Source organism: Archocentrus centrarchus, chromosome 19, assembly GCF_007364275.1.
Source record: "Archocentrus centrarchus isolate MPI-CPG fArcCen1 chromosome 19, fArcCen1, whole genome shotgun sequence".
NCBI classification, from domain to species: Eukaryota; Metazoa; Chordata; class Actinopteri; order Cichliformes; family Cichlidae; genus Archocentrus; species Archocentrus centrarchus.
Genome location: NC_044364.1, coordinates 27925434 through 27939851, shown reverse-complemented (window position 1 = coordinate 27939851; position 14418 = coordinate 27925434). Strand labels below are relative to the sequence as shown.

The following is a 14418-nucleotide window of genomic DNA, read 5'->3' as shown; positions in this document are numbered from 1 at the left end:
GTAGAGGGCACAGTTCACTGACCTGGAACTCATCCAAATACAGTACAAAAGGTCCGCTGATACCTCCCTGCACCCACCTCCTCTCTGTGTGCCGGAGAGCTTAAGAGAAAACACTCAAATGCACTCGACGTATTTAGGCACACATTTGCCCACGTGCGTGGAGGAGGTGGTGTTTGTGTGTGCATTCATATCTGCGAGACACTTTTACAAATCCACCAGGCTGGACTCAATTTCCTCCTTGGTCTGTCTTTAATAAAATCTCACATACATGCATGGCTAAAGCTCAAACCAAACAAAGGGTAGAACTAAGGGTTGGGACACAATGATGTCCACTGTATTTGAGACCTTTAATAGTCTTCCCTCTTCTCCGCCTTTGCTGGAGTCCTCCAAAGTTCACTTTACTTGTGTTGCAAAGGAGTAGGAGCGAGCAGGGAAGACTGGAATATTTGTGGCCCGACAACAAAAGCGCTGGAATGCCCTTTTCTAAACTGGTTAACGCTGCCCACCAGTCTCAGGCCACTTCTTTCCTCTTCCCCCTCCTCAAGTCTCTCAAATGTCTCTGTTCTTTCTTTTTTTATCCTTCTGTTTCTCTCTGTGTCTTTGCCCCTCTGGGGATATGGGTCTGGCCCTGGTTATGGAAATGTTCTCCACATCCAGAGCTTTGTAGCAGCATTTAAATAATTCTGGGCATAACTAACATATAGGACATGTGCTGGCTTTTCTTTTGACTCTTAGATAGGTGAGCACATAGAAAACCTGTTCCTGGGCAGATGGCAGAAACTGAAATTAACAGCAATCACTAACGCTCCACCACCATTACCATATGCAGTGATAAACACTCAGTATAGAACAATATAAGCCACCGCGTTCTTACATGTACTCCCTCAGAGCTTATGCAACAAAATGACCCACTTTCTCTCCAATCAACATTTAATGTACAGTGCTTCTTATCCATGCTGAAGGCTTACTCATTAAACCTGCAAAGCAGCAGTAGCTCAGCTGTTTTTGTCCTCAGCTAGAGGCAGAAGACATCATGAGGTATATGTTGCCTTTATCTACAGTCCCATATAGCTGAACCCTGACAGTGAGACCAAATACAGGCTGTGCAGCATTAAACAGAGTCTGTCTGGTATGGTTGACTACTTTTGAGCAGATTTTTCTGGCACTACAGGGGAGACTGGACTGTATACTACATATATAACATGGCAGGGGGCCAAAATGTTTGGGCAGGAGTTTGTGATCATATCACTCCCTACTGCACCTGTTATGTGACTCAACTGACACCGCCTTCAGAAAGATTAGCAAGTGGTGGGGCTTGATTTTCTCTTTTTTAAAGCGAAACAAAGTAAATTCAACCCATGCAGCAAACAGAAGGAAAATGGGCTCTCTTCAAATGTGAACAGAGGTTTGGTGCTTTGCTGCACTAAGAGTTAATGGCCTATAAGGTATTCATAAAACTGCTTATTAGTGACAAGCCATTACATCTGAAAAACGTGAAAATACTTGCCGTTTTGAAGACGAGCGGCAAATATTTCATTTCACCTTTATTTAAACCAGAGGTGAAAACTCATTTTAGCTCATGTGATACACACAATCCAAGAGGAGTAAAACTCTTGCATGTTAACAGCATGCAGTGCTGTACAAAAGGTCTTGAGCCACGTCTCAATTCTTTATATGTGCAGACATACATGGAAATGCAATACACAAGGCAAAAACACAGTTTGTCCAATTCTATCAAGTTTGAAAGTCAATATTTGGCATGAACTCTCTTAGGCAGCTTTCTTGTCATTTCTTTACAGTTACAGTGTGTCAAATTTTCACCACTAGATGTTGGAATATTGCAGACTGCAGTCAACTGAGCTCTGTTTGCAATTCAGGTGCATAATGCTAGCTACGGTGGCTGCTAACTAAGCTTTTTAGAGTTGTTGAGGATATGCTGGAGTTTTCTGTTTTTGCCACCGCTAACTGCTGTTCGCCACCTTCCTCTGAGGTGGGCGTAACATTGTTGGACACTTAGTGACTAAAGTCTCATCTGAGGAGGGAAAGTGTGATTTTAAGGACACTTGAGCCTAACATTAGCTGGCATCATGTTAGCTTACAACCATCGGTTGTTGTTTTCTTTAAGGGAACTCAAAAGTTGCCCATTTCCAAATTTTTTCACAGACCTGGAGAACTCAAGGTCACTCTAAAATATTACAAGAACGTCTGGCTCCTTGGAAACAAAATACAAAGAAATGAGGGGTGGCTCAATTCATTACTTTTGTGACCCTTTGCGTACAGTAGCTGTCTGGTGGGCCAAACTGGACTCTTTAGTGGGCTGGTTCTGGCCCTCAGGCCGGTGTTTATCACCCCAGACTCAAACATGTTCAGTCAAATAATTACAGCAATGAAAGATTGTGTGCACGTACTGCTGTCTCGGATAAAGCTGCAGAAGAGCCAGGCCTATCTAGAGCGTTTTGTGTATAAACCTGGCTACCCTACTAACCCGTCTGTTATCTCGATGCATTAAAATGTCAAAATGTGAAGGGAACTGTGTTCCTGTTGGATTTGCTGTCACTGCGGTGTATGGAAACACAAGCTCCCCGTGAAACTTGTGAACTTAGAAAAATGCTTCCTGCCGGGGCCGCTAAAAGAACTGCCTCACTGTTACTTTGAAACTGGATAGCACTCGATACAATCATATCTGTTTCACACCAGGAAATACAGTTGGCTGTCTGACAGGAGCTGTTGCAGTGACAAGCAATTCAAAGAGCCTGATGAAGACTTTTCGTGTTGCAGAATGTGATCTGAATGGAAGAAGAGCATCTGGCTGCAATCGTGGCTTACAAAGCAGGAGTAAAATGCATTTCTGTAGGTATTTCTGTCCTGTGAGCTGCTGCCCAGTTTAAATGAATCTGAAGTGTCGTTTTTTCAATTACAGTCTGCACCTATGCAGTCATGTGAGCAAAGTCAATATAAACATGTTTAAGGAATCCTCAAAAACATTTGCAAATGAATTTTCTTTTAATGTTGATATTGTGTAAGACTTAAAACTATCATATTAAACTATTTTTGCATATAGGCTGTTCTCATGTATCATGAGCTATCCAGACTCTGGGTTGTGTTTAGTACTGTGGGCATTTGCTGAAAAAGAGACTAAAACAATAAGTGCTCTACTGAATTTCAGTCAGTTATGGTTGCCTGTGAGCCTTGCTTTCAGTGTGCAATTCAGTCTGCCAGTGGGTGTAAAATAGTCTGGGCAACAGTAACACAAATAGCCAGATGCTCTTCTGCATAGCTTGGTTGCAGAAGAGCATCTGGTTGTTTGCATTATTGTTGCATCTCTTTGAGTTGACAGGAAAGCAACAACAACTCAGATAAACACTCATTACAACCAAGGTATGCAGAAGAGAATCTCTGAATGCACAACACATCGGACCTTGAAGCAGACGGGCTACAGCAACTTTGTCTCTCAGAATTTGGCATAACAGCTTGAAAGCATGGATCCATCCTGCCGTGCATCAGCAATTCCAACTGCTGATGGTGGTGGTACGATGGTGTGGGGGATATTTTCATGGCACACTTTGGGCTCCTTAGCACCAACTGTGCATCATTTAACATGAGTATTGTTGCTGACCATGTCCATCGCTTTATGACCACAGTGTGCCTATCTTCTGATGGCTGCTTCCAGCAGGGTAATGCACCATCAACATGACAATGGATGGCCTCCACAGTCACCAGCTCCCAATCCACCAGAGCATCTTTGGGATGTGGTGCAACAGGAGATCTACATCATGGATGTGCAGCTCACAAATCTGCAGCAACTTTGTGGTGCTGAAACAGGGCCCAACCCAATCCAAGCATGGTGTACCTAATGAAGTGGCTTGTGAGTGTATGTGAACAAGGCTCTCACTCTGTTAAAGCTCACTTGTTTCTCCTTGTGCTGCTTGAAGTTGGAAATATACCCCCAGCGTGTCTCCTCATCTCACAAACAGCATCAGCACCGTTTTGTTTATTTTGTGTTTGGGCCACAGCGAGAATTTTAGAGGGTGAGTGAGTGCATCTTAGAGAGTGCACACTTCTTGTTTGCTAAAATGCAGACAAGAAGACTGAATTCTTTGGTAAACACAATGTAAACATAACTTTAGATGGGAAAACCTCATATATGAAAATTAAGAACCTGGTACTGAAGTGCTGCCAACAAACAATGGACAGGAAGAAGCAAATAAGTCTGCAGTGTTGAACACTGTTTCCTTCCTTGTTGTACCACTGTACCACTTCTATTCAATGTTCCCAGTAAAGCAATACAAACCAATGTGAGTTCAAGAATGCACTTAAAAGATAATCTGCACAGGCTGTGGTGGTAAAACACATTTAATCTTTGGAAACTTCCTGAACACTTTCACTTTATCTTCTCACTGTGCAACACCAACAAACTGCAGTTCAAATACAAGCACAGCCCTGAGGGGTATCTGACATTACGCCGCAAAACGTCTCTAATCTTTACCAACTGTGGTTTGCACTTTTCCGCTTTGACCCCAAGCAGAGCTTGTCTTTAATACAGATGTTGGTGTGATCTCAAAGGAATGAATGAAATAAGTGAGTATCAGGAGACCTGCAAAAGAGGAACATTTTGTGCTTTGCAGAAAAGAGGCAAAAACCACTTCCTGTGAGTGAATGAGAGAGCCGTCCTAGAAACCACACAGTTTCATAAAATACCACACAGGCTACCTCTATCATGCTGCAGCCTAACAATACAGCTGCCCCTTGTTTACAACAATAAAACCATACGGTGGAAAGCAAAAAGCACTTGCACTTCACACACACACACACACACACACACAAAAGAAACCCACACGGTAAAATAACAGCAACATGTCTCCACTGCTGCACACATTTTTCCAGCCTAAATGCAGGTAACGCGACCTATCGCACACAAACTAATTCCACCTGGTATTAGCCAGTGTCATTATTCAGGTAATGTTTCCACAGTCCCTGGAAATGTCATTTCGCAGCACGCTTGATAATTGTCTTTCTAAATTAATCTTTCGCCTCTTTGCAGAGTGAAACTGCACTGAATTAACACTATTCTGTCCACACATCCAAGAGCCTCAAGGCAGGTTATTAAGTTACTATTGATCACCAAATTAAAAAAAAAAAAACTCATTCAAATGTCAGAGAAAAGGAGACGGCATTAATACGCGACAGCCTGAACACTCATGTGTCTGACTGAAATGGTTTCAGTTTAAATGTCACTGCGTCTCTCTCTTCTCCGCAGCATTAACTGTCATGCAGCTTACTTCTCCCAGTTAGCGGCAGCAAAGGCCCAAACGGCCATCTGACAAATTCAATTCAATCAAACTGAAACTGCTGCTTGGTACGCGAGTTGTCCAAAAGTGAACACTGGGATTACCCGGCCAGGTGGTGAGTCAAACTGTCAAAGAACAAAAGCAATTCAACCACTGGCTTTCAGCCCACTCAAACGCTGCTTTACACATCCCCAGGTACATCCTGTCTGCAGATAAGCAAAGCTCAGAGATTATCTTTGTATGAATTGGAATGTGTGGTATTTATGTTATCAGCGACTGTGCGCTTTTGCATGCTCATTTAATTGTGCGTGCGCATGTTTATGGTTGTGGCTGCGCATGCATGCCCAGGTGCATGTGCATGTGCGTCTGTTTGCCAGTGTGTGCCAGAGCGAGTAGGTGATTCCCCTTATGGGCATGACAGATGGGGAGGGAGTGGCTCTGCTCATTCTTTCTGCCACCTGAGAGGCACGAGGGTAGGATGTGTGAGTGTACGGTGTCAGCGCCCGACTCTCAATCCACTCACAGAAATCGTTCCTTTTTGATTCAGTTGTTCAGCACAGCACGACAGAAAAGTCAATCAGCTATAATTAGAGAAGGATTGCACTGTGGTTTCACAGCAATTAGCAAACTACAAAACACTTAGACACCAGGCTTTTCAGTTTTAGTCAGTACTACGACTGCATCAACTACAGGATATTCATATTGCTGTTATAGAGTTGCTCTGTGAGTTATGGGTAATCTCTGTTATCTGTGCTACTTTAAGTGCTGTAACAAAGAACTGCAACAACTTCTCCCCAACTGGAGGAGTTTAAGTGTCTTAGGGCGGGAGGGAGTCAGACAGACTGACATGGAAACAGTGATCAAGACTGTATTGTGGTGAAGAGCATGAAAGCAAAGCTGCAGTTTTACAAGAAGATCTACGTTCTTACCCTCACCTGTGGCCATGAACTGTGAGTAGTGACCAAAAGAATGAGATCGTGGCAGGAAAAAGTTTCTGGGCTCAACCTTAAGAGAGAGGTTAAGAGCTCAGCCAATCGAGAGAGATGCCTCCTAGGTGAGGTGTTTTAGGTGTTTCTGCTACTGTTAGGAGACCCTCGTGCGGACCTAGGAGAGATTACATGTCTTTCCTGGCTTGGGAATGTCTCGGGGTCCCCCCAGAAGAGCCGGACAAGGCGGCTGAAGAGAGGGTGGGTATCTCTAGCTGAACTGAAGATGGATGGATGGATGGATGGATGGATGGATGGATGGATGGATGGATGGATGGTTACAAAACTTACTATCACCGTCACTAAAGCAAATCTTAAAATGTGCTGTGGGTTAGAGGACACAGCTTTTTGTACAAATAAAATCCAGCAGAAAATAACTGTCACACATCTCAGTCACTATATTACGCCTCCAAAAGCTAGCTGGAGGCAGCATTGCTATTTCACTGTGCCTAGTAAATTTAAACAATATCAGCTCAAAATGAGGAAGGACTTCAAACCAACTAACACAACACACAGATTTGCAGAACTATAAAAAGGAGAAAACAGCAGATGCTACACTTCCAGACTGTTGTCACACATCCTTTAAATATTTCATTTTGCAGTACAGAGGAAACAGTGCAGTGTTCATATTAATTTAGGTGTTCACAGGGCATAAGGCTCCCAAGCTGAACAATCACCACTGTCACGTCGCAGCAATGCTTTCAGCTGCTTTAACTGGTCAGACTTCTCTGCATTTCTCGACCTCATCTGTCCCTCGTGGGACAGTATGAATTCTGCAGTATGAATGTTTTCTTAAACACAGTGCAGAGAAGCATGTTCCTGCCAATATGCCAAAAGGTCAAAATGAAACCTGGCTGTAATCAGCCAAAGTAAGTAAGTTGCAGATCGAAGCGTCGCTCTCCAGCGTCGCTCTACGATTGTGTTTAGACTGTGTGATCGTGCAATCCAGCGAGACCAACTGAGTTATAAATCCCTGGAAAAACAATCACCCTAATAGCGCCATATCAGTTCCACATGTCAGACCCTCTCAGTTAATCTTTAATTTATATCAAATCAATAATTCAAGCTTGTCAACTTCAGGTTCTGACCTGGGACCACCTGCATTTGGAGCAAGTAGCTCAAGAAATATAAGCTTGTGAATGCCAGCAGCCTCCAGCTCTTATTTTAATGCATCAGATACGTATTTAATCAACATTATATATGCGGTTACTCTCGCTTTCAGATTGTAGACACAGGCTGTTAACATTTATTAGGCTGCAGCTCAAAGCTTGATTGCTTCCTCCTCCTCAGCCAACAGAAGTGATTACATATGAATCCTTCAGTTTTTACTTTTCCTGTCTCAGATTCAAAACTTCATTAGGATTCAGCAGATTGCTAACAATGACTGCTTCATCCAGCACGCATAAAGCAAGAAAAGCATCATCAGTCTTCATGAACACCGCTATGAAGCAAAGATGTGACCTGTCAGTGAGGCACCGCATGCTAACATGTGAATAGCAGTTATGATTAAAGGCAAAAGTCCAACCCTGTGTGAGACGCTGCTCTCGAGGAAACTTGTTGACTGTTGCAACTCCAGCACCGTAAACTGTCAGTGATACACTGACCCACTGCCACTGAGAAAAAAGGAAAACTGGCCCAGAAAATCAGAACAAGATTAATTCCACCATGTCCATATTTACAGGACTGACTGATGCATCAACCCTCCGCATCCCTACAGGGATGTTGGTCCAGTGGAGGGTGTGTTCATAGAGCGCACTGTCTAAACACAAAGTTGTTGTTAACAGCATATTCAGAGTATGTTTCTTTCATTTGCCACATTCAAAAATTTGCATACAAAGGAACTCGGACTATGCATAAGAATCAAGTACAAATGAAGTCTGAAACTTGTCTATGCAATAAATAACCTTTGACCCCAGTGCTGCTTAGGTAGCTGAGAGAAACAGGTCTGCTAACATCTGGAAAAATGAGGACCCCCCCCCCCCCCCCCCCCCCAAAAAAAAAAACTCTGAACCGTTAATAATGAGACACTGTGTTCCAGTGAAAAAGTATCACCAGCCTCTCCTCCTACCCAGACTCACCATCCACATTTCACAGCAACATTTCACTAACAGATCCCACTGATGAAGTCTGACAGTTAATATAAGCCACCAGTGTCGCACACAAAGCCACGCAAACCTCTCTTACCTTGGTTGTCAGCTGTCTTCACTTCAGTGTCCTTTCTTTAGATTTGAGCACAGCTTTTATCCTGACACAGGTCTTCACGGACTCTGCAATCAGAAGAGACAATCTGTGATTCTTCATGTCTTTGCCAACAAAAGCAAAACATCCAGCAGGCCAAACGTTCCAGGGAGTGGAAAGGCTTTCAGAGGACTCGTGTGAGCCAAACTCTGCAGATAGCCGCAGCTCGAGCACAAGGAAATCCACATGGCCACTGAAGCATGCATGTACAGCTAAGTCAGGGATGGCATGGGAGGAGTCTGGGAGTTCAAGAGAGGAAAATCCCCAAAGGAGGTGCAAGGTTTTCCTGTCTATCAAAACCGATTTTAGATCTTCATGTGACCAGCTTACAACTAAAAAGCTTAGCAGTCTAATCCTTTAGCCAAATGAATTGTCTAATTTGAGGCTTTGGCCAAAGGCATCAAAGGGGCGTTTTAGCATGACTCTTGCTGATCTTTCAAAGGGCAGGTGCATACAGTATAATACCAGGCATTCATTTACAGTAACTGTCTGCTTGACTTCATTACACTTTGTGCAACAAGGCCTTTTAATACTAACACCCATCACTGTACATAAACCAAAGCCCCTGGGCAATATTAACCAGACGGCTCGGCCAAGTTGAATATTGTTATCACTCACTACACTCGCTAGAAGTCAGATTAGCAGAAGTGAATAATTACCTCTCACGCTTCAACAAATACCATGAAGCTTTTTGTAAATGTGCATATTCACAGAGATGCTGATGAAATGAGTGCCAAGTAAAAAGCACGCTGGGAGAGAGCATTCATACCTGCACTTTCTCTAAAGGAAATGAGCATAATAGTGCTGCCCTTGATATATGACCATTAAAGTAAATTATATTTCACATCCAGTCATTTTATGCTGAACAGACCCTTTGTATCAGATCAGCTAAAGTGAGTTGGTAGAAGCAAATTAAATAAGGTTCTGTGTGCATTTCTTTTTCAGTCAAATAAAAACACCAACATAAAATGACTCAATTTTATTTATTTATTTATTTTTGGATTGGTAGATTAATCATGAATAAGGGGTTGGAAAGATGAATTATTACATACAGGAAAAGCAAGGCAGGAGCATGGGATTCAGCTACATGGATGAACAACCGCAGATAATTGAGCCTCACACGAGCTCAGATATCCACGGGAGTAATTTTATACTCACAATAGTTTCCCGCACACTCCAATCATGTATGACCGTGGCCTGTCTCTCCCCACAGGCGATGCATCTCAAACACCCATTCAGTCTGCACAGAACTGTGCTGACCTCTGCATCCTCGCTCTGTATGGCTGCATGATTTCAGCTTCTTAACGCCCTCAAACTCTCTGGCTGTATTAGCATTTAATTGTATTTAAACTGTGAAAACTTTAAAATAAGATGCTATGTCTCACACCCTGTGGGAGGTGGGGGTGGGAAAGAAAATGATAACTGTCTGTCCTACAGTATCACATGAGAGGAGGTAAAACTAAAATGCATGCGAGTGGAACTGAAGATCATATTTACACCAGAAAATATGCCAATGGCACTTCACGTGTTGCTTCTCCTATAAGAAGGTCATAGGTTAGGCCTTAGTCACCAGTGGGCAACATCCTGGCAACAACGGGTTGGTAGGGAAAAACAGGCCAAGGTAATGGAAGAGTCCAAAGCTCTGACTGACACATTCGCACACACAAGCACACAATCGGTATCATTACATCATAATCTTCTCGTTGGCATACTAGATACATTTTCCTAGCTTGTTTCATTATCTGATGACATCCAGCCCAGCGACACATCAACACTGACACTTTTCCTCTTGGCCTTACACACATAAGGTCATTCCTATCTCACACCGAGTAGATAATGAAACAATCCTTCTTGGATGCATCCAAACGAGACGGATCGTTGGCGGCACAATCAGCAGGAGCGCCACAGAGAAACGGTGGCCTTTGGGTATTAGATGTTGTCGCTGCCTCACAAATTAAAAGCCGCAGATATGCAGAAGCAGCATGGGTCGATGGTTCCTGTTTTTATTTTGGTTCATGCTGGCGTTCTGTATTTGGCATTTTCAAATTCAAATGGTTTCGATCTTCTGCTTTCATTAAAAGTTTGTCACCAAAGGTTTAAGAAAGTTTTCTCAGTGTGAACACCAAAAAAAGCGCTTATTAATTCCAACCCCTACATTTTTTTTGTTTTCTTTTTTTTATTCAAAACCAATTTCAAAACTTTTTCAAGACTTTTGATTGACCTTAAAAAGATGGCAGCTAATAAAATAAAAAGTACTTTGGGTTGATTATTTCCCAAAGGGTTGCAAGAGCGGATGGATCTGGATGTTTTCTTTATTGCATGGATTCCTGATGCAACCCACCCCCAATTTATCAGGGCTTGGAAACACCACCAGTTTCTCCTTCCAGTGATACCTGCTAAAACAGTGCAGCTAAGAACTTACACCTGACCTCACCACAGGTCATCTCGGTAAGCTAATTCCAAAAGTAAATGCTACCTCACACGTCTGAAGCACAGAGGTTTATTAAGGGCCTTTAATTTTTAACAGAATGCACCGGAGAGGCCAAGCCTTACTACTTCAGTGATTTCCCATTTTGAAAGCCATGAACTGGTCAAAGAAAAGTGGTGTATTGGACCGTTATCCCATCAGGTACAGCTTCACCCCTGACCATAAATCAGGTGCAAGTTGAAGAAATGTGCATTTCTGCAACCAGTACTCCTCATCTGTGTCATTATCAGCTGAGGTGATCGAGTCTGGCGGTCACACATTTGAGTCTTTGGTTAATCCATACACTAAGCCAGCTCTTGGTGACTCAGGGAGGCATAAATATGCATCCTCATAGATGGCACAGACAAGAGGTAAACCTTACAGCACTCAAACCTGCATTATAAACTCTATTTAAAAGAGACAGGGTAACAGCTTAGAGTTTGTAATTAATGAGTTAGTCCTGATTAGAAGTCAATTAGACAGCTTGCTCTTGATTAAGTACTGGGGCTTAGAACTGGACCATGAGTACTACAGAATTTTTAATTTCCTCTCTGCTAGGATACATCTTTTTTATCCTTTTTATCTTTTTTATCTTTTTTGGGGGGGAGGGGGGTTAGCTTTTACTACACAGTATATCTCTATAGAGAGTAGACAGGAAAGCAGCGACAGAGTGGGGGGGGGGGGGGGGGGGGGGGGGGGGTACTGCAGTGGCCTTCAGCATATGTTCACCTGTTCAACCAGGTGTGCTACAGCAGCACTATGCTCGGCTACATCTTGATGTAAATCAAAATTTAAGCTTTATTAAAGCCAGAAAGAGATGGGACACATAAAGAAGATGGTTTTCTGCTGGGTTAGAGGACAGAAATGTCACAGGATGAAAATCCATAGAGCCTAAAGCACTCTGGGTAATGCCTAAGTGCTAAACAAAACTAAGCTGTCATCGCAAACAAAGGATTTAAGTGGAGTAACACATGTTTGGAAGGCTTTACTGCACTTCAGTGTTGGGCAACTCGTTTCTTTATCAGCACTGATGAATCCATTTTTGATAGCTGACTCTATTCATCTTCCTGGCTTTAGCAGTTGCACCTTTATTGCACCGCTATTGCTGTGCTGTTTAAACACAGGCATAAAATATTACCATAGCCAAACATCATTACTTCAGTAATTCATCTGAGCAAATAAAAGATAAGCAGGGAGCCAAGATCATAAGTGACACATATGAGCGTTTCATTAATATTCCCGCCTCTGAGAAATCATCACGACGCGCAAAAAGAAGAGATGATACCAAGAGGAGTGGAAAATCAAAAAAAAAAGCTCTTTTCTAACTTTGCACTCCAACGTCCCGAGAGAGAGACTTATTTTCTCAACAGCATAACGTGTCTCCACACGAGCTCCATTCTTGTGACATGCTTTAATGCACATCAACACACAGACCCACAAAGAGGTCAATGAATGATTTCAAGGTTCAGCAGATGTTCACAACAGTATGCACCAGTTTTAAAAGCATTAAACAATATTAGTCATCCCAAACATGTGATAGATTTGCTTTATTAATACAAGGATTTTCTTATGTTTGGAAGACCAACACAGCAGATTTAACTGGAGTCAGGGTGCAGTTTCCTTAGCTTAGCATAGTGATTTATATGCTAAGTTTTATTTGTTGAATCTTTACATGTAAGAGATTTGGTGGCTGTAACCGTTTTAGCCACTTAATTAGGTATACGTCACTAGTATTGGATTGGATTCAAAACTGCCTTAATTGTTGTAGCATAGATTCAACAAGCTGCTGAAAATGTTTCTCAGAGATTTTGGTTCATATTGATATGATAACATCACGCAGTTGCTGCAGATTTTTAGGCTGCACAGCCATGATCTGCTGTTCCACCACATCCTCAAGGCGCTCTGTTTGATTGAGATCTGATGATTGTGGAGACCATTTGATTACAGTGAACTCACTGTCTTATTCAAAAAGCCAGTTTGAGATGATTTGAGCTTTGTGATATGAGGCGTTATCGTGCTGGAAGCAGTTACCAGAAGATGGGCACACTGAGATCACAAAGGATTGGACATGATCAGTAACAATACTCAGGCAGATTGTGGCTTTCACATGATCCTCAGTTGGTACTAAAGTGTGCCAAGAAAATATCCCCCACACAGCTCCATCACCAGACCTCACCACCTGCCCTCATACAAGGCAGCGAGGATCCAAGCTTTCATGTTGATTACATCAAATTCTAACCCACCATTCCTACTAGACTGCTCAAAGAAGCCCTTCCATTAATTGATGCTTCGATCTTAAATATGATCAATCTGCCTTTATTAGTTGGCTATGTACCACAGACTTTTAAGGTGGCTGTAATTAAACCGTTACTTAAAAAGCCATCAGTTGACCCCCTGTCTTAGCTAATTATAGGCCAATCTCCAACCTTCCTTTTCTCTCAAAAATCCTTGAAAGAGTAGTTGTAAAACAGCTAACTGATCATCTGCAGAGGAACGGTTTATTTGAAGAGTTTCAGTCAGGTTTCAGAATTCATCACAGTACACACAGCTTTCAGGCCCCTCTTCTGTGGAACCAGCTCCCAGCTTGGATTCAGGAGACAGACACCCTCTCTATTTTTAAGATTAGGCTTAAAACTTTCCTTTATGATCAAGCTTATAGTTAGGGCTGGATCAGGTGACCCTGAACCCTCCCTTAGTTATGCTGCTATAGGCCTAGGCTCATGATGCACTGACTGTTTTTCATTCTTTTCACTCTGTTTACTCTGTATACTTCACTCTGTATTTAATCATTAGTTACTAATCTCTGTCTCTCCCCCCTCAGCCCCAACCGGTCTCAGCAGATGACCCCCCCTCCCTGAGCCTGGTTCTGCTGCAGATTTCTTCCTGTTAAAGGGAGTTTTTCCTTCCCACTGTCGCCAAGTGCTGCTCATAGGGGATCGTTTTGACTGTTGGGTTTTCTCTGTATTAGTATAGGGTCTTTACCTACAATACAAAGCACCTTAAAGCAACTGTTTCTTGTGATTTGGCGCTATATAAATAAAATTGAATTGAATTTTGTTTTTAAAGCGCTACTTAAAACTTATTTTTACTCTTTGGCCTTCAAATCTGAGTGAGAGCTATCTTTTTGAGCTGTTGTATTATTTTATAATCGTGTGATTTCCTAGATATACCTTTGGTGTGTGTGTGTGTGTGTGTGTGTGTGTGTGTGTGTGTGTGTGTGTGTGTGTGTGTGTGTGTGTGTGTGTGTGTGTGTGTGTGTTTGGGGTATTCATTTTATCTTATTTTCCCTGTGTATAGCACTTTGGTCAACTCTGTTGTTTTTACATGTGCTTTATAAATAAATTGAATTGAATTGAATTTATTTCTGTAGCCAAACTTGAGTCATTGGACCAGGAAATGTTTTTTCACCCATTCTGATGAGCCATGTGAACTGTAGCAT

General features: G+C 42.4%; 1 protein-coding gene across 1 annotated transcript in view; it reads right to left on the bottom strand.

The window, feature by feature from the left end:
- LOC115797838 (thyroid hormone receptor alpha-B) overlaps window positions 1–14418 on the bottom strand; it is a 162818-nt gene that overhangs the window by 130948 nt on the left and 17452 nt on the right. Inside the window, exon 2 of the mRNA XM_030754360.1 lies at window positions 8459–8541. The gene's annotated coding sequence lies outside the window, so the exon portion shown is untranslated. The remainder of the gene's footprint in view (window positions 1–8458; window positions 8542–14418) is intronic.